This window comes from Piliocolobus tephrosceles, chromosome 3, assembly GCF_002776525.5.
Source record: "Piliocolobus tephrosceles isolate RC106 chromosome 3, ASM277652v3, whole genome shotgun sequence".
Taxonomy (NCBI): domain Eukaryota; kingdom Metazoa; phylum Chordata; class Mammalia; order Primates; family Cercopithecidae; genus Piliocolobus; species Piliocolobus tephrosceles.
This window is the reverse complement of record NC_045436.1, coordinates 103,274,547-103,294,856: the sequence shown is the minus strand read 5'-3', so window position 1 is coordinate 103,294,856 and position 20,310 is coordinate 103,274,547. Positions and strand designations below refer to the sequence as shown.

Below are 20,310 nucleotides of genomic sequence, written 5' to 3'. Positions count from 1 at the left end.
TCACCATGTAGAAGCAAATATGGAAAAAAGTACTTTTCTTATTGGAGGCATACATCCTCCTTTCTTCAGCATTTAGATTTATTCACTATTAGCTAACATATTTTAGGAGGGCATTTTAGGATTTAGTTTCTTTTTTGGTATATATTAGATTCATTATGCTTCCTTTGTGTGAAGTTTAATATTTATATATGTGGTCTTGATTATAGTATTTTGAGTGCTATAAAATTCCCCTAGGCTTTTAGTTTTGGAATCCACATAGACAGCCTAATTTAGGCTTATATTTGCTTGTGGAAACTTGGTGTCTATTATAGGTTTTAAAATATATTTTTTTAAATGTGCTTTTCAACTAAGGGCCAGTTTTACAAATTCTAATTCATAGTACATTATCTTTAGAAACTCACGAATACCTTTTAGCTGTTACCTGGTTTGGGGATTTTATTAATTTTCTCAGATAATAAAATTAGGCATTTTTAGAATCTTCAAGGTCGTCTTCTTGAAAGGTTATTAAGTGTCTCTGAAAGTTAAAAATTTGAAGTATAACAAAACCATTCTTGGATCATGGACTATATGTCTTAGACTTACAGTAATAATACCATGAACTTTTAATACCTATTTATATATTTTAAAATTATTTCTAGGAAATTGGGGAAATAATAGTTCTTGGAGTTCCATATATTTCCAAATATTTGATAATGGCTCGTGTTAAATGACATGGAAAACTAGAATGGTATGTTGCTATGGCTAGTAGAATGGTCATTTCTCTTAATATCTGAACTTCTTAATTTAATTGTTTAAAACTAGAGTTAGATGTGGTAGATTATGTTGGTTGATACTTTATTTATTATCTTTTATAACTATGGGACCAAAATTTTGGATTAGTTATGCACTGTCTAGAATAGGAATCCCACATAGAGAAATTTGAAATGCAGTGTCATCATCAATGTCCTTGTTGCACCTGTTCAATAAAGATAAATATTAATTAAAGTCACAACATTACTGTTCTAATGCTATAAATAGTTTTGAAACATCTCACGAAATTTCAAAACACCTTGAGGGGAATTTATCTTTAATTTGGAAATGACTGAACTCAGAAGTAATTCATTATCTGAGGGCGTAAGATAATCTTTAACAAATCATGTGTTTAGCAAAAGTTTAATGATTGTCAATGAGCATTATCTGACAACATAATTTATTTTCTGTAATATGATAAACTTCACAGGACAATTATATAATCATACAACAATGTTACCATGTGAAATACAAAATGTGAGTTGAGTTACTTAAGTGCAACAGTGAGCTGCCTCATGGGTAGAGTATACTTTTCTTTTTCAGTTATCGCCCTGCCTCCAGATTAACATTCTCATGTCATGTAAAGGTGAGCACTTAATAGATGAACAATTAGTGCACCAGAAGGTGGTCCTGAAAGTACTAAGCTGTATCATCATAGACCAGGCTTGTGTGTTGTTTATGGAATCACTGCTAATATAAACACTTGAGTTGAGGCCACCCAAACTTATTGAGAGAAAGGGAATGATAGTCATTTAGTGTTTATTTTCTAAATGGCACTTAAAAACTGACACATATTCCTAGAGCTTTGAAAGTATTAACTGAATAGCTTTTTTGCTTTCAAATAAGTGAGTACATTAAACAATGAAATGATGTCATAAAGCATCCAAAATATTGATGCTAGATCATATCCATTTCCCCCCTAAGATTTTCAAATAAAGTAGTTTAAATTAACCCCTATACTCACACTGATATAAAAATAATAGCTCATTTATGTTTTGATATAAGACAATGTTTAAACAAGGATAACTCACATGGGCAATATATTTATTCTATGAGTAGAATTTCTTGTTGGTCATTACAGAGACAAGAACAGATTTTATTATATATAAGCTGTTCAATTTTTCTCTTGCCTTGATCTCATTATCACTCAGATAATGATCCCATTGACTAGCTTTGGTACCATTTTTAAGAGGTTTACCTAAATAGTTACGATATAGCAAATGTAATTTTTGAAATAACAAGAACATACTCCGGTACCAATATTCAAGAAATATTTGTATCATCTATATGTATGAAAAGAGCTAGAAGAAGACAAAAGAGTAAAATTTGATTTATTTACCATCATGATGATTATGTAATAATTGTTTTTCATTAATATTGCCAAAGGTTTATGTAAGACATCATAATTTTAAAAGGAATCCTGTAACATTTAATTAAAAGATTCTTTGCTGATTAGAGTATTAAAATTTATAATCCAAAGCCCTCAAAAATTTCTTCTGATCCAAGGTTAATTAATTATATTTAAAATATGTCTATTGAGAATTATTAATCAAAGGAGAGGTATGCCAAATTTTGATAAAGGTTAATGACATCAAATGAAAATCTATCCTTAAAATAGTGCGTAAAAGAGCAAGAGACTGAGACAGAGATGCAACAAATATCTTCCTGCTCTGTGGATTGGGAGACCGTCTCCAGAAACACCAGGACATAACAATATAACCTATGCCTATATGCTTACAGTTGTAAACATTTTACAATATTAAAACATGTAAAACATTACTTTAAGAACCTTTTGAAAAAGATGCTAAATTATTGTAACATAACAATGTTCCTCCATGGAAGTTTCTCCTTTTACCTCTGTCATTACCTTGGTTATTTCAAGTTCCTAAAGCTGATGCTTCAGTGAATTTTGATCTGAAATACTAAAGAATCTAAAGATGCGCTGTTCTTATGTACTTATGTCATGTATCTATGACAATTGGTCATAGATAAGATACCTTTATCAAAATGTTATTGTAATTGTTTACCTTTTTTCCCTAATTGGCTATATTTTATCAAAAATAATAGAAAATGAAATATTTCTTACCATTTATGTTATTAACAAATATCGAAGCTGGCCTTTTCTGAAGAGAGAACATCGTCATAGATAAATCAAAGTTTTCCCTGGATTACCTATGACCAGGAAAAATAAATCAATCTTACCTATGACCTCAGAAATTCAAATGAGGCCTCATTTGAATTTCTTTGTCATGTTTTGGTAACTCTCGATTTAAGAAGATTCTATCTGTGCTGGGCACAGTGGCTCACGCCTGTAATCCCAGCACTTTGGGAGGCCGAGGTGGGTGGATCAGGAGGTCAGGAGTTTGAGATCAGTCTGGCCAATATGGTGAAACCCCATTTCTACTAAATATACAAAAATTAGCCAGACGTGGTGACGCATACCTGTAATCCAGCTACTTGGGAGGCCGAGACAGGGGAATCACTTGAACTCGGGAGGCAGAGGTTGCAGTGAGCCGAGATCACGCCACTGCACTCTAACCTGGGTGACAGAGCAAGACTTTGTCTCGAGAAAAAAAAGAAAGAAAGAAAGAAAGTTCTATCTGTACAAGAGTGATGTTTATAAGCTTCAGATGCATTTTTATAGCATTGAGTTCATTGCTCTGAGCAGTAATTATTACATTAGTCAAAAAAGTTTAAACTCTGTTTTTTTTTTTTTTTTTTTAATACTGAGGTATCTTTTTTATTTACACCATTTTAGACACCAAATTGTTTTTCTTTTGTAAAAAACAAAATTTAGTTTTAAGTTCAGGGTTACATGTATAGGTTTGTTACATACGTAAACTTCTGTCATGGGGGGTTGTTGTACAGATTACTTCAACAGCCAGTTATTAACCCTAATGCCCATTACTTTTTTTTCCAGATCCTCTCCCACCTCCCACCCTCCACCCTCTGATAGGCCCCAGTGTGTGTTGTTCCCCTTTATGTGTCCATGTGTTCTCATTACTTAGCTCCCACTTATGAATAAGAACATGTGGTATTTGGTTTTCTGTTCTTGTGTTACTTTGCTAAGGATAATGCCCTCCAGCTCCATTCATGTCCTTGCAAAGGACATGATCTTGTTCATTTTTATGGCTGCATAGTATTCCATAGTGTATATGTATTACATTTTCTTTATCTAGTCTATTATTTGATGGGCATTTAGCTTGATTCCATGTCTTTGCTATTCTGAATAGTGTTGCAGTAAACATACACATGCATGTGTCTTTATAAAAGAATGATTTAAACTTACTGGGTATTTGTTTTAAGAGAATGAATATCCCACACCATTTACCTAAGAAAATGCCAGATTTTAAATTAAACTAAGTGTAAATTCTAGGATGGCCATGGGTTAAGTATAACAGCGCTTAGCTTCCCATTCCTGCTGAGAAAATGTTTACATTGGTAGTATCCTGCAAGATGGAGAGAGAGGCAGAATTCCTTATTTACTACCTGTGTCACCTGTTAGTAAATGCAGATAAATTATAAATTTATAAGCTATCTTAATAAGTGAAATTGTAATTAACATTTACAGATTAAATAACATATTTAGGGAGAAGTCTCAATAAACATGAGCTGTTATTATTTCCCTTTTAGTGTAAGACCTCATGGAATTAAAGCAGAAATAAAACACCTTTTATTCCGTAGTCTATGAGGCTTAGTTTCATATAATAGTATACAAGGCGATTCTGTATTTGAAATGTCAGAAAACTTTCATATTTGTATATCTTTTTTCCACGACTATTTAGCTGCTTGTTTACTAATGTGTACAGAGCAAAATGGATGGAATGCTGGGGGAGAACTCCAACTATCTCACTGGTTAAAGTACCAAACATTAATTCTTCTGAAATTCACACAGCAACTAAAATGGTCTCTTCTATAAATAATGCCCTGCTTCCTGATATTTCCATCATTTACAGCTGATAGTAGCAAAAGCAACCACAGCACATTATTTCTTAATCCCCCCTAAATGCCTTATCTATACATAAATCCTCTGAGTCCTGGCAGAATCTTTTATTGACCTTCCAAGACTTTTATTGCCATCTCTTTCTTTTTTTATTGCCTCTTTTTCCTCCTCCTCCTTCTATACCCAAATCCATGATCTGAAAAAGGAGTTACAATTTTTGTTTTTTAGTAAATGATGTATATATAGTTTCCTTCCCATCATGCTGTCAGGGTTGTGGGAAAGCAAAGATTCCCTGTTATGAAAAGTCAACCTAAGAAAATGAATCACTAGACTGATGAAAGTTCTGTTGAGGACAATCAGCGCCTTTCCTCTTAGCTATCAGTTAACAATGACACCTAATCCTCAGCATTTACTGAGTGTAGAATAAAGATCGTTAACTATTTTATTACTAATACTTTCATCCCTGTAGACTTCCCGGCCCCTGACTTTCTGTTCACTCTTCTCTTTATCTTTCTCTTCTTCCTTTCATCTTGGTCATCACACAAACCCTTACTGAGTTCCTATTGTGGCAGAATTTTGGCTAGTGGCTCAGGATATAAGGATGACTGCATCATTTTAAGAAACTAACAGCCTGGTAGGAGAGATAGATAAGCAAAGAATCATAATACTCTGTGAATATGGGTGGTGATAGAAGCGTGAACAAACATAACCACAAAGGGAAAAATCAATTCAGACTGGCTAGTATCTTGAGGAAAACACCACAGAAAGTGAAAATCTCAACCTTGATCTTACAGTTTGAATAGAAATTTTACAAGGAAATAAAGAGGTGCAGGAGGGAACATGTAAGCAAAAGCATGTTCAGGCAATGGCAGCTAGAATAATCTATCTAGAAAATCAGGGTGAGAAGATGAGGTTGGCTTTGATAATGGGATCGGAAATGTGTTAGAAGCTAGACTGTTAAGGGCTTTGCACACCACTGCAACTGGGGACCTTATCCTCTCTGAGGATGAATTGTTATCAAAGATTTTTAAGCAGAAGAGTTAGTAAATTCAATCTATGACAGTAGCACATAAAATCCATTAAGGTGGGGACCTTGTTTCATTCACTTCGAAAGCCCTAAAACAGAGTAGGCACCAATAAGTACTCGTTTAACAAGTGTCTGTAAGTCTAGGGATCGCCTAAAACCAATGTAACAGTGAAATTGCTGATGGACCATATCAGAGACGAGGTAGCCATGAAAAGGCAGCTGTAGTGATCAGGGTGAGAGATAATGATAACCTGAAGCAGGCAGTGGAAGTCAGCATGGTAGAGATGTAAACTGGACAGAGATTTTGGAAGTATTGCTAATATGACTAAATGACTGAGTAGGTCTAGGACCTAAGGGGGATATTATGCTGCAGTGGGACGAGAGTAACTTTCAAACAAGATTTCAGGAAGGCAAGAGAAAAATGCAGGTTTGTGGGTGAAAATGGTGATCCTTATTTGGGGATATTCCATGTTTAAAGTTAATGTAGTACATCTGGATGGCAAAAGAGAGAAGAGAGGGAGATGTGAAATTAGAAACCTTCGCACCAGGGTTAATGATCAAGCTTACAGGAGCAAATGAGATTCCTCAGAAAGAGGCTCACACAAGAAGAGGGTCACTATTTATAGGGAAGGTAGAAGACATACCAAAAGGATAGGATGGGGAAAAAACAGCCAGAGAAGCAGAAGTAGGGATGGATCCAAGCAAAAGGTGTATAGTCCACTCTCTCTTCTCTTCTATAGCTTAATTCTTCTGTTGCTGTTGTTCTTTGAAGGCACAAGATCATCCAGATCAGACATGATTGATGGTGAACATTTTGTTTATTTTCCTTTATCAACTCTAAGCAAAGTTGAGTCACTAAGGAATTTAATGACATCTGATGAGCAAACCCCACATTATTCATTAAAATATTTAGCAGGATGAGGATGCAAAGGCATAAAAATGATATAATGGACTTTGGGGGCCGGGTGTGGTGGCTCATGCCTCTCATCCCAGCATTTTGGGAGACCAAGGTGGGTGGATCACTTTGAGCTCAGGAGTTAGAGGCCAGCCTGGGTGATGTGGTGAAAGCCTGTCTCTATTAAAAATACCACAATTAGCCGGGCGTGGTGCTGCATGCCTGTAATCCCAGCTACTCAGGAGGCTGAGGCAGGAGAATATCTTGCACCCGGGAGGCAGAGGTTGCAGTGAGCAGAGATCATGCCACTGTACTCCAGCCTGGGTGACAGAGTGAGACTCCCTCTCAAAAAACAAACAAACAAACAAACAAACAAACAGGATTTTGGGGACTCACGAGGGAAGATCGGGAGGAAATAAGAGGTAATGTAATTATGTAATTATGTAATGCATACAGTGTACACTGCTCGGGTGATTAGTACACTAAAATCTCAGACATCAGCAGTGAAGAACTTATCCATGTAACCAGAAACCACCGGCACCCCCAAAAAACTATTAAAATAAAAATAATATATTTAGCATGCAGAAGAAACAGAATTGCTAAAGGAATAAAAATAAAGGACATAGTTTACTTACTACTTCCAGCTTCTCTAGCTCACCATGGGAAGTTTTACACTGAAGAGTTTAGAACCAGAACTAGCCCAGTCTATGGAAACTTATCTACGCTATGGCCAGTTATTCACATTAAAGTCATTTATCCCAAAGTAGATCACCTGGGCTTCAGCTAGCGGGACACTCATGGAAGACACTCATAAATGAACATGTATTCGTTCTATGCACTCTGAGCAGCTAGATTTCTCATCTTTTGTGCTTGTTTTCCTGAGGGGAAAAAAATATCTTTTGGGGGGAAAGTTTCTATTTTTTTGCAACTGTTGATGTTTCATGGTGTACATTAACAATGTTGTAGGGCAAAATTCGTATTTCTTATTTTGAATACCCTGACAAAACTTCAGTCTGAGTTTTTTCTGTGCCCTTTTTGAAATTAGAGGCGATTCTAGGCACAAATGTCTAGTGTATGGATGAAGAGTGTTTTGTGAGGATTTTACAGTCCTTACACATAGAAGACTATGGAGCAAAAAGCCAGCTTCAGTGCTCTTAGTGGTAGGCAGTTTACATGTTATTTCTCAGTGTTTTGTTTCTAGGCTGCCTACCTGATAATATGGAAATTTAATGCCAGATCTCAAAACCTGTCTGAAAGATTTATAGGTCATTTCTCTGTTTCAGAGGTTGTTTATAGATCTCACTGTCTGTAGTGATCAATTACGTTAACTCCATGGTAGAAGGCACTTCACCATAAAGTTAATGGCTTCAGTGACTAAATGCCTAAGAATAATTACTTTATTGAAACAAAAACACAAGAACAGAAAGAACCACCAGTCCTAAGTAAACACATATTTGTTGATATCAAGAATTGCTAATCAAACAGAAAATTTGGTGGGATATTTAAACTCAATTTCCATGTTTTAATGAAAGGATGCAGTTGCAACAGAAGTATATGATGTAGTTTAACTTTTTGATTTTAGAGAGACAACATTATTTTGCAATCTATCCAGTTAATATTACATTGTTATGTTTACTATTAGTTTTTAAGTAGCTCCATATTACTATATTGTCTTAAAAGATTTCTCTTCTTCTTCAGTCTTGAAGAAACTGCCATTTATTTCTGCTGTGGCCATATCCTACCAACAAAACAATACTTCTCTTGTTTTAAACCTTTTCTCCAATCCCATGTTGGGAATCCTAGCCTTCTTAAGTCTCTTCTTATAGTGTCATTGTAGAATTTCTTTGTAGAAGTGGTTAATGGGTAGAATATACTGTATTTAGAAGGGGGTGCTGGATTCTTCTTCTTGAAGTTTCACTTGCATAGCAAACACTGTACATTTATTTAATTGCTCGTTTATTTGGGAGAGATAGAGCTAAATCTATATCCAAGACACTTAGCCCTTTTACTGCCTCCCTCTTCTACTGATGCTCAGAGGCCATAGCAGTGTTTCATGCTTGCATTTCAATTGTCCTCTCAGCCCCCAGTATTGCAATAGTCATTCCTTCTGTTTTGGGAGCCTCTGTTGAATGTCCCATAAAAGTGATATTCTGTCTCATTTCTATATTTGAATACAGATTCGTTTGGGTTGCTGCTCAAGACGTTCTGTTATTTTCATAACCTATCATGCTCCCATAGTAGAGCAAATATTTACACCCCGTGAGCACTGGTTGTGAAGTGTCAGTCTCTGAACTCTCAAAATTTTACATGGAGTTTGGTTTAAAAATCTCTTTTGGACTTCGTCCTGTCTTTATTGCAACTTTTTCACCTTGGGCATTGCACGTGCACCATACTGAGAACTTTATGAGTGAAAGGTACTACCCACTACAACCACATGGGCCTCCTTTCTTTGTCAGCAGTTAGCCATTCCCATAAACAGACTTGAATGTCCCACTGTCTCTTCCCATGGCATGAGTTCTTGGAAGGCTATAAAGTGATGCATCAGATCATTCCCAGCCTGGCCCTGCTCTCCGCCTCAATGTTGGTATGAACACTGATCTGTTGTCAAGCAGAAGCACCAACCACCTCAAGGAAATATTAAATCAAAAGACAAATGTGAAGGAAAAATCACTCCACAGTCTGCACACAAATAGATTTTGTTTTGCTTGTTCACTTGTTTATCTACTTTAAAAAAGGTATGAATGTACTGAATTTCCTTCACTCATATGTGATCCCAACAGATTATCTGGTTCAGTCACCTGTTGATAGGAAAATCAATAATATTTATTATTATTAATAAAAATAATAATATTTATTATTAATAATAATAATAATAATAATAATATTTAGTATTATTATTGTTATTACTAATAATTTCTAAAAAAGAAGCAACTGACTTTCTGATACAAGTCATAATTTAGAAGTATTCAGATATCTAAAGAAACGGAGGCAAAAAGTTCACAGAGAATTAAAAGGGCTATGAAGTCAGCTGAACGCTGAAGGCAGCAGTTTTACGGTTCTGTCTCCCCGTGGCTCTCATATTGCTGCCCCTTCTTACTCTTTTATTTCTTTCTCCCCACCTTGTTCTTTCTCATTTATCTTCCTTTTTCTTTACTTATGACATTTTCCCATTGCTTATTGCATCTTCCCAGGTATTTCCAATTTTCCTTCTTTCATTTTTCAATAGATGGGCAGTCAGATTTTAGCTTTATTGGATAAGGGAGGGAAGGAAGGAAGCAAGCAAGGGGGAGATAAAGTGGTGGGTGTGTGCACACAAACGTGTGGCTGTGTCCATTGTGAGTTGAGTGGGAGGTAAGGATGGAGCTGGGATACAACATGTTTCCTGTATAGAAATTTACTTGTAACATTTTTTTTTTTTTTTTTTTGGTTAGGATGTTTTTGTGGTGAGGGGAGGCTTTGGAAGGTCACTAAGTGAAACTGTCTCCAAAAGTACTAAATTGCTACTAGCTCCTCTGGCATGCCTTCTTATTAACTATTACTATTTTATTATTATTATTAAGCCAACTCTTACAATTCTTGTTGGAAAAACAGCCAATAGAAAAGAGAACCATCTCCATCTCACACATGGAGAAGGTAAGCTGAAAGGAGTTTCAGCGACTTCCTTGTGGAACGTGACTGCTAGACAACAGTGTTTTCTTCCTCTCCCTTAGCATAGATCACTAGCAGCTCCATGCCTAAACTAGGGTACATACGGGCTCTTAGACACATATTTATATCCATACTCTTTATTGATTAAAGAGCAAGATGACTGTCTCAGGCTGAAACTGATGAGATGCCTATTCTGAACAGAGTTAGTCTAGGATACATTTATTTTAAGATCAAAACAGGCATTTGATAAATCATTTAAAAAGAAAGATGTCAGGCTGTGAGCATGAATAAAGACTGATGCACTTTCAAACAGCATTTAAGCAGGATAGTTGAATAGCTGGCAGCACTGGGATCTTGTTGGTTTGCCATTCCTCTTAAGAAAATAAAAACATCCCCAAATCAGTTAGTGATTCCAATATGAGTTATTGGGATTTAATATCGGCATACATTATTATTATTATTATTATTATTATTATTATTATTATTATTGTTATTATTAGAGAAGGAGTTTCGCTCTTGTTGCCCAGGTTGGAGTGTAGTAGCATAGTCCCAGCTCACTGCAACCTCTGCCTCCCGGGTTCAAGCAATTTTCCTGCCTCAGTCTCCCAAGTAGCTGGGATTACAGGTGTCCACCATCATGCCTGGCTAATTTTTGTATGTTTAGTAGAGATGGGGTTTCACCATGTTGGCCAGACTGGTCTCGAACTCCTGACCTCAGGTGATCTGCCCACCTTGGTCTCCCAAAGTGCTGGGATTACAGGCCCAGCCTGTGTATACGTTTTTTAATGACTAAAGATATAACTGTGTCAAATTTGCACTTAAAAAAATTAATCAGATACCTTTTCTGGGAATTTTTAAAGCACAAGCTAATGAGTAATATCTTCAAAGTAAAAACTATTTTAGTTTTGGGAAATCTGTATTTTGTGAAGAAAAAAATAGTTGAGGGGAATAAAAGGTTCTACATTACATAGATAGCTTGAAATGCATTTACAGAAGACAAATTTAAAAAGAACAAAACCATATGGGTAACCAAAATAGAAATTTAGCTCCCTTGCAAACAAGGTCAGTTAATCAGTAAATGACTTCGTGCTACAAACAATGTTCAGTCGTACCTTTTAGATCCTAGTGTTGCTTTACCCACACATTTCCAGAGGTCACTAATTCTTTACTTTAATATGAATATTTTCATTACTTAGAAACAGAATCACCAAGGAAAAATAAGGTAGATACATTATTTTTAATAGGCAATGGGTGTTAAGATAGAATTCAGTGATAATGAAGTGAAACTGATATAATGCAGCAAAAATTACAAGCTCTGGAGACAAAATATACTTTGAGATATCATCTGGTCAACTCCCAAGTAATATTAAATCTAAACCAAACAGTAAATTTGTAAGTGTAGCTTCTTTCCAGTGCTGTTCAAAACCCCCAAACAACCTTGAACTTCAGTATCTTCATCTGTATTATATAATAGCATTTAAAAGTAATTCAGGATGAGCACGGGGGCTCACCTCTGTTATCCCAACACTTTGGGAAGCAGAGGCGGGGGATGACTTGAGCCTAAGAGTTTACAACCAGCCTGGGCAATGTGGGGAGAGACCTTGTCTCAATAAAAAATGAAAAGTAATTCATATTCATTAAGATAATATAAAATGTGATGAATCTCAGATAATAAAGCTATTCACAGAATAAGATTATAAAGATATTAGTGGAGTAATATCTACTATGTTCTACAACGTTAAGATGACTAATATAACAAAGAAACCAGAGGAACAAAAATAGTTTGTATATTATGCTGTCAACCTGTGGTGCAAAGTAAAATTGAAGTAATCAGAAAGTATAATAATGTATCTATAACAGATATCTGACTATGTCTACCTGCTAATCTATATATTTGCATATTCTTAATATTATCTATATCAATGTTATCAATTATCAATATTATTATTCTATCAGTATATGTTCTCCCCATCACTATTCAGGGTGAATCTGACAGTGTTGGCCAATCATTTCAGCTGACAGCTTGTGAAAGGATAGAGTATGTGGCAAGCACATATAGTATGTATGCATTTACAGGAAAAACTAAGTAAGGTACAGATTTTAAAGTTGCCTTATCCTATAGGTCATTTTTAATACCTGTAATTTTTTAAATATCTATACTTTTCTCAGATAGAAGAGCATTCTTTTTTCCTTTTTTTTTTTTTTTTTTTTTTTTTTGAGATGGAGTTTTGCGCTTGTTGCCCAGGCTGGAGTGCAATGGCACGACCTTGGCCCACTGCAACCTCTGCCTCCGGGTCCAAGTGATCCTCCTGCCTCAGCCTCCTAAGTAGCTGGGATTATAGACACATGCCACCATGCCCAGCTAATTTTTTTGTATTTTTAGTAGAGACGGAGTTTCATCACGTTGGCCAGGCTGATCTCGAACTCCTGACTTCTGGTGATCCACCTGCCTTAGCCTCCCAAAGTACAGAGATTACAGGGGTGAGCCACTACCCCCAGCCAGGAAGAGCATTCTTTGCACCACAAGGGCAAGGGATTCTCCTGGAAATCGGAAATGTTGAAACTGGGCTTCCAGGGCTGGTGGTTTTGCATTGAACAAAATCAATCTTCCAAGTTCCACTCATGTTTGAACTCCACACTGTTGACTGTCCTCTTGCAATAGCAGAAAAGGATGGATTCTTTTAGAAGGATAAACTGATATAACATCATGGCCACACAACTGAAGTCTTCTTATTCACCATATCCAGACTGGCATATGTTCAATTTATTGGTCCACTTAAAAATTTTAGTTAAAGTGAGAAACTGTGAAGTGATACTTACATAATATAGATATTTTATATCAATTTGAAACATTTAACTTACTGTCACTCCCTTCTATTAAAGGAGAAGTAGCAAGAAAGTTATGGTGATTTGTTTCTTGTTAAGATTCATTATGGAAGCCCAAGGGAGAAAACAAACAACAACAACAACAACAACAACAAAAACTCTGACAAAACCATAAGAAATGTCATCTCTCACATTCCAATTACCTACCACATAGTAGACCAGTAGGACATTTGATGTTGGGTGTTCAGAATTTTACATGGTATTTTAGAATCTTAAATATAACAACATATTGAAAACTTGAGTAGGATCAATAATATATGTTAGGCTATAGTTTGCCTTCTTGGGAGGTACATTTTATTTACTCAGAACTTGACAGAACTTGAGATCATACGTGGGAAAATTGCTAAGTGACATAACTTACCAATTGCTTCACCCTCTTTATTATAATACTTCTCCTCCAAGAATGTTCAACTTGCAGTCTGTTGGCAATCTATCTGCTTTTTCTTTGTTTTGTTTTTTGTTTTTTGTTTTTTTACTTTAAAGTTTTGGGATACATGTGCTGAACGTGCAGGTTTGTTGCATAGATATACACGTGTCATGGCGGTTTGCTACACCTATCAACCCGTCATCAAGGTTTTAAGCCCCGCATGCATTAGGTATTTGCTCTAATGCTCTCCTTCCCCTTGTGCCCCACCCCCCAACAGGCCCCGGTGTGTGATGTTCCCCTCCCTGTGTCAATGTGTTCTCATTGTTCAACTCCCACTTATGAGTGAGAACATGTGGTGTTTGGTTTTCTGTTCCTGTGTGAGTTTGCTGAGAATGATGGTTTCCAGCTTCATCCATATCCCTGCAAAGGACATGAACCCATTCTGTTTTATGGCTGCATATCTGCCACACTTTAAATGGTATTTGGGTGATAGTGACTGAACCCTATTCTTCAGGGCAAATTTAATATGTCCCACCACCATGGTGGTAGATACCCCTGAGGATGTTTAAAATCTCTGTAAAGATCAGATAGGGCACAGGGTTAACAACTGTAGCCTAAAGATCTGTGGCATTTAGAGACTGTATTCTCTTTCCCGAGAAGTTTGTTTCCAAATGGTCGTATTGAGTGGATCCAGTGCCTTTACACTTCTCCATTCCACTGCAAATTGATACAACACCATAGTTCCCTGTTTCAAATAACCTTCCAGCTTTTAAGTGACCACTCATATTTAAGGTTGGCTGAGAGAAGAAAATAAAATCTCCATGGTCTGATAATCATGGCCTGTTGTTTGTGACATGTTCCCCTTGGGCTGGATCACATATCTGTTTTTTGCTTTTTGTATTTTGTTTTTGTGAACCAGAGTCTCACTCTGTTGCCCAGGCTGGAGTGCAATGGTGTGATAGCTCACTGCAACCTCCACCTCCCGGGTTCAAGCGACTCCCAGGTAACTGGGGTTACAGGTGCCCGCCACCACGCTCGACTAATTTTTCTATTTTTATTAGGGATGAGTTTTCACCATGTTGGCCAGGCTGGTCTTGAACTCCTGACCTCAGGTGATCCGCCTGCCTTGGCCTCTCAAAGTGCTGGGATTACGGGCATGAGCCACTGTGCCCGGCCACAAGATGTGACCAGAGTTTTGAAATTCAATGAAAACTTGCAAGTTACTAGTTGAAGTTAACGTCGGGTTTGGTGAAGGTATTAACTATTCTGTTCTATATCCTGATTTGCTTTTTGCATTTTTCTCCAACGAACAGATTATTTTCATGTATGGTTTAAGAATAATCAACTGAGAATGGAATTGGAAAATATTTCTGCTTCTGAATTATTGTCAAGATCAAAAGCACCATGTTGAGTTTTTCCTTAAATGAGAAATTTTATACACTTCTATACTCCATATTAGGAAGGGAACGAGGTCAAAGAATTTTTCTACTTAACTGAACACTTTGATCTTTGGTCAAAAATATCTAAAATCTAAAAACATTTTCTGATAAATGCTAGACCTGGGGCAACACTAAGATCACTGGTTTATGTTAGATTTGATTTTACTGCAGCTTAGCTATTGCACTTTAAAGCTGAGCTTTTAGTTTTTTTGTTTGTATTAAAAATCTTATAGCTTGTTCACCCAAGAGCTCTTATATTATTATATGGCAGTTATATTTTGATATATTTTTCCCGGAATCTAATGACACTAATGGTTTAGTTTAAAAGCTATAAAAATTATGCTAAATTAACCATATAAAAATATACTTCACATTTCCATTAGCAGAGTAAAGCTGCTACAAGGTACAACTCTAAAACTGTTTACATTTTAAAGCATTCTTTATATATATAAAAAAAGGATATTTAAAACACTAAAATTACCTTAGAGCTTTAAAAAAATATATAATTTTCTAGGCTGTGTCCTTAGAGATTCTGATTCACTTGATCTGAATTAGACCGAGGCACCCCAATTGTTTAAAATCTTCCCTCAGATAATTTTTATGTGCACTGTAGACATCAGTGTCATATAGTGACCTGCATGAAAATCAATATTTCCCAAAGTATATTCCATAAAACACAAGTCTTTTAAGATGATTTGCAAAGAAAAGTTTCATAAGGAAGTATGTAAGGGATTCTCTGTATATTGTCCTTTCTTGAGTTTTAATATTTCTAAATATGAAGACTTTGGGAAGTCCTGCAAGGGGCGGGGGGCGGGGGTGGGGAGTGGGGGGCGGGAAAGAAACTCTTTATCTTGTTTTAACCTATAGGTTTTCACATGCATTTCATTCTGGACAACTTTTGATCATGTGCAATCTCTAATTAGGCCATGAAGCCTATTTTTCCAAGAATGTTGTATTAGGCCTTTCTTGCATTGCTGGAAGAAATACCTGAGACTGGATAATTTATAAGAAAAGAGGTTTAATTGGCTCATGATCCTACAGGCTATACAGGAAGCATAGCAGCATCTGCTTCTAAGGAGGCCTCAGGGAGCTTTTACTCCTGGCAGAAAGTGAACCAGGAGCAGGCAGTTTACATGGTGAAAGCAGGAGTGAGGGGGTGGGGGGATGGAGTGGAAGGTGCAACACACTTTTAAATAACTACATTTTTCTTTCAAGAACTCACTATTATGGAAACAGCACCAAGTTGTCAGATATCTGCCCCCATTATTGCAACACTTCCCATGCAGGCCCCACCTCCAACATTGGGGACTGCAATTCAGCACGTGATCTGGGCAGAGACAAATATGCAAACTATATCAAACGTCTTTGAGAAATGCCACTAAATGAAATTTGACAAGATTTAAAGTGTTATTCACATTACTACCAATTTTTAATGCAATATGCCTTTGAGAATGTGCAACATTCAAAACTGAAAATTATTTTTTGGTGAATAATAACTTGTATTACCTGTGAATGAAATATTTGTATTACCTAATATGGCATCCAGAAATGAAATACCAAGGATTTGCCCAATTTTTGTGTTTTTTTAATGGATGAAATAATTAGAAAGAAAGCGAAAATACACAAAACAAATGATTTGTTACAGTTATTTAGGTGGCAATTTATATGAAGCTAAACTACTAAAAGTGCTCTTGTTCAGGCATTATTAAATATCTGCTAAATTAAAATTTGCAGGTAAATGCATTTTGTTGGTGAATGATCTTTTTCATATCACAAAACCCGAGAACAGACTGGTATAAAAAACAAATTACAAATGCGATTGTTGCCTTTAATTGTAGAATGAAACCTAACGTAATGCTCAGGGGACAAAAGACTTTTCAAGATTGGTTACTTGGTATTCAATTTAATTTAATATGCTCAAAGCAATTTGAATTACATTTAATGTGCTTTTTTCTTCCATTACAAAAAAAAAAACTAGAGAAGTCTGGATATAGAGGTACAGATAGGGTTAAAATCTAAGAAAGGATGCATTTCCACCATATTGGAAATGTTATTTTTTTAAAGGCAAAGTATTATTTGTTTTACATTACTGAAAAGAGGAGAAAGAAGGGTGAGAGGTGATTTACTAACCAGCATTTTTTCAGGTCATATGGGCCAGCCACTAAGCTAGGCATATTATATACATTAGCCCATTTAAGTATGAGAGATTGTTTTCAAATCTTCTTATACTTTCAGAAAAGACAATCTGTTTTTTGACATGAAAAAATTGCGATAATAAACTCTTACATACTATATCAATATTCACACCATATACTCACTTCCCCATGTTTCTTCCTTCGTTTATCCTTTCCTCTCTTGTTCCTATTTTTCCTTCCTTTTTGGAAAATAGCACTGTGCAATTAGCTCAGTAAGTTTCCTTGAAAATGTCTGCAAGTGAATGAAGAACCATGCTTCCACAAGTTCTGTATGGAAAGAGAACTCCCTTGCATTTGTTTTCCATTGAGCATCAGTCTTCTCCCTAAGCTGCTGTTGCACATTAATTTATTGTTGCACCTTACTCCTAAATGCATATGAAGAGCACTTTACCTTAAATGATAATAAATTGCATAGTAGGACTGTCAGAAGCAGTCAGTTTCTCCCACCCCCATATTTAATGACGTAAGGCAAAAAAAACTTTATATGCTTGGTTTCAAGTATATGGATGATCTCAAATTGTGCACTTGGGTTACTTTTCATAGTTGTTTCACCTTGATTTGTTCATGGCACTGTCACCTGGGTACCTATTAGAACACTGGACATCTGCCAAGAAGGAGCTGAAATAAAACCATCAGCTCATTTTTTTCTTGGCACCAAGGTCACTACTAAGCTGTATTTAACCTAGAACTGGAGGCTAAAGACATTGTTTAGTGAAGGAGCAGTAAAATGCAGGAGCCTTATAATAAAGAGAGAATATGCAGACATTTATTAAAAGTTTTCACTCTTCTCATGGAAAATAGTGAAAACCTATGATAAATATTTCAGAATTATGGCAACCACTGTAGCATACAAAGTACACGTTATAGATTCTTCCAGCATAATTAAACCCACCACTCACATTAGGAAGCTGCTTATAACACTCTGTTGTTCCTTGTAGTCAAATAAACGGGGTCACCCATGTCATATGGCTGGAGATGGTGTGCTTACTTGGCGGAAATGGGATTGAAAAAGAAGGTACTAGTTAGGGTTGATAATAGTCAAATGAAAAAGGCCAGGATCAGTCACAGTGATACTGAAGCTTAAAGCAAAAGAAAAAATCAGTAATAGTGATTCCATCTTAATTCTGATATTTTGCTCTTTATGAATTTTCTGTGATAACTTGTTTTTAACATTATAAAAATATTATTTATCTTGATTGTCAAGTATTTTGGTGCTATTGAATTTTGTACTATCCTAGCTTTAGCTTTACAAGCTAACATAAACTAAGAACAAAAGATGCCTGAAAATTATAGTGAAACAAAAATCACCATATTGACCCATGTTTCATATAAATAAATAATAGATCTCCAAATTTCATCATTACTAGCTTTTAAGATTTTTTTCAATAATCATAAGATCAGGCAGTGTAGTTATTAGCATCATGGAAGTCAGTAATAGGTTGACTTATGAACAGAATTACATGAAGAGAGGAATGAAAGACAAAAAGAAGAGATCTTTTTATATTTAAACAGGAGCTCATATCTTAGGCAGATTCCTCTCACTTGTTCACTCTATTTGTAAATCAGGGAGACATTTTCATTATTTCTATTTTAAAGAAGGGAGAAAGTTTAAATTCTGGTAGAAGGGAAGACATTAGTAAAAATGGAGACTGACTATGGAAGGAACTAATTGATTCGTTTCATCTTCGTTAGAAACAAAATGAATGGAAAAATAATCTGATTTACACGAAATCTTGCTTGCTCGGCCATCTAGCTATGAAATAAGGACTCCGCCTCCGCTGAACTCTGAGCTCACATATCAGAGTTTCAAATGCTGTTTTCCCCTTTGTAGTTGTTAATATGTTCCTAGTGTTAGTATGTTCTAGGTTCCAAGAAAAGGGAAAGCCCTCCTGTGGTCACCTTATCATTTGGCTTTCCTGTAACTGCCAACTTAAGAATAAATAGCCAAACAGATCTAGTTCATTTTATTTAAAATTTTATATTTATTAAAATGTTCAAATATATTTTTCTTATCTGAATCACTTTACAAAACCTAAGTAGACCTATCCACAGGAAAAGACATGTTGTCTTGATATTTATCAGGGATTATGCACTTCATCCTCTTTTTGAAATTGATTTCTTGAATGACTTCAACATGACACATTTTCTCTTTTTGGTTAGCTCCTCTGCAAATGAATTATTGGACACATTTTCTCTTTTTGGTTAGCTCCTCTGCAAATGCATTATTGGATACATTTTCTCTTTTAGGTTAGCTCCTCTGCAAATGAATTATTGGCTGATGCATAATTACCAGCAAAGGTGCACACATGTGTAAGCATCTGTGTGTATGTGTGTACATATGTGCTTGTATGTGTATGTGTGTATGTGTAAGTGTTTTACTACCCAGAATGAACTTGCTTATATTGGGATTAGAAATTGGAGATTTACATGCTTGTTTATTCCCTCATTAGATAGTAGATTACTTATGGATAAGAATTGTGTCTTAATTATCATTGTATCCATGGCTCTTAATTAGTTTGGTGCCTGCCAATATAGTGTTGTTTAAGATGAACTCATCCCAAAAATGATGCCTTGCTGCTACTCTCCCTGTATTGCAGATCCTCTAATAGTGGAGAGTTACTTGCGAGCAGTGAGCCTGGAAAAAGGTGGCAATATACAGGAAGAGCAAAATAAGACTCGGAAAAAGGGACAAAAGAGAATTATTTTGGCAACCCTCTCAGAGCTTGGACGTAAGCTGGAGGAAGTTCAGAGCAGGTGGAAACCAACTCAACTTGAAAAAGTTACACTGCATAAGAGACACTTGAGCTAGGTCTTCAAGCACACTAATCCTCACATGTGCTCATATTCCTCTCCCCATCTACACCACCATCTCGACTTTGGGACTATTTATCAAAACACTTTTCAAGTTCCCCTGCTTTCAGAACATCCTCCCTGATAACATAAGTCAATATTTATTTTCTATTTTCTTAACAGATGATACTTCTTACCTCTATATCATAAGTGATATTGTAATTTTTAAACATAAGACTACAACAGTACAGTTTTAGCCACCTGCAAATGATTATTGGGAGTCACAGTTTTAAGGAGGAAATTCAGATTTTTATCCACTTAATATTATCTA

General features: G+C 35.8%; 1 protein-coding gene across 5 annotated transcripts in view; it reads left to right on the top strand.

The window, feature by feature from the left end:
• ARHGAP24 (Rho GTPase activating protein 24) overlaps positions 1–20,310 on the top strand; it is a 514,735-nt gene that overhangs the window by 405,701 nt on the left and 88,724 nt on the right. The window contains exon 1 of one of the 5 annotated variants that reach the window (XM_023198119.2): positions 19,476–19,499. The exons of the other annotated variants lie outside the window; for them this stretch is intronic. The gene's annotated coding sequence lies outside the window, so the exon portion shown is untranslated. Of the gene's footprint in view, positions 1–19,475; positions 19,500–20,310 lie in introns of those variants that run through there. 5 annotated transcript variants of the gene reach the window in all.